Source organism: Ostrinia nubilalis, chromosome 24 (genome assembly GCF_963855985.1).
Source record: "Ostrinia nubilalis chromosome 24, ilOstNubi1.1, whole genome shotgun sequence".
Lineage (NCBI taxonomy): Eukaryota > Metazoa > Arthropoda > Insecta > Lepidoptera > Crambidae > Ostrinia > Ostrinia nubilalis.
In genome coordinates, this window is record NC_087111.1 from 3,137,033 (window position 1) to 3,138,255 (window position 1,223).

Here is a 1,223-nt window from a genome sequence, read left to right on the forward strand (position 1 = left end):
TAGTTAGATAAATTATGAAAACGAAAGAATAGGGAATTTACGGGAGTATTTAAGCGATCATAGAATAAGTGACCCATGACATTAAATTCTTCTGTAGTGCTTTTTAGGGTTCCGTAGTCCTGACAAGGAACCCTTAGTTTCGTCATCATTCTCTCTAATCTGTGTTCGTCATTATGTTATAGTAGTTAGTATGTTAAGAAGTTAATAATCATTTGCTATCCCCATCTCTCATACGTACCTACTCTTTTTTTATCGGGGAAAAAATGCATGAAATTACATAGCCAACCCTGCGGGGCAAGATGGTTATGTGGGGCTCACCAAGTCAAAAGGAAGGCACACCTACTAAAACGACCCCGGTGCTCCGTCATTCGCCATAAGTGGGAAGGAACTGTGGGATTCCGATTTCCGGCCAAAGCCTTCACTACCACAGTCTTACCCAGCGATTTCCCACTTACACGGCGGGGCCCTACAAACCCCCCAGGATGTACCTACTTATACTGTATGTATACTAAACTATTAATGGACTTGTTTATATTTTATGGCCTCAAAGTACTTAGGTCTGCCAAAAAAAACCCCGTGCTCTAAGTAAATTATAATCGAAGGTGATTTTCCAAAGCTCATCCTGATCATCATCATCGTCATTATTTCAGCCATCGAGCAAGTAGGTACTTACCTAAATTTCCTAATCGTTCTAAGTACGCTACGTTTGTCTTTCGTGAGCCCCATATTGATACAAAAAGTTGTACTACCCGTTCGCGCTAAGTTTGCCGGTTAAACGAAATTAATGTGTCTTATTTTACGCAAATACACATTTTTTATCAATATTATAATAAATAAAAAATAATTTTAAATAGTATAGTTATAGACGCTTCACTTCGAGTGACGTTGATCGCCAGCGGCAAACTTATCGCGAACGGATATGGTCAAAATCAAATATGTATTGTTATACTCGTATTAATTCAAGCGAACTAAATATTGAGGCTACAATCGAAATCATAAACTTTAATTTAATAACGATTAAACGGAATCATACACGTATTATGATTTTGTTATCTGGTTATGGTCACGTAACCAGATCTAAACTGATCAATATCGTCTCCATTTCTCACGAAGCTTGAAATCTTTTTAAAAAGATGATATTGGTAGTTTTTGTGCAAACAAATTTAAATTAATGAACGCATCCTAACCATTAGTAGAAAATCATTTTTTGATCATGGCAACAA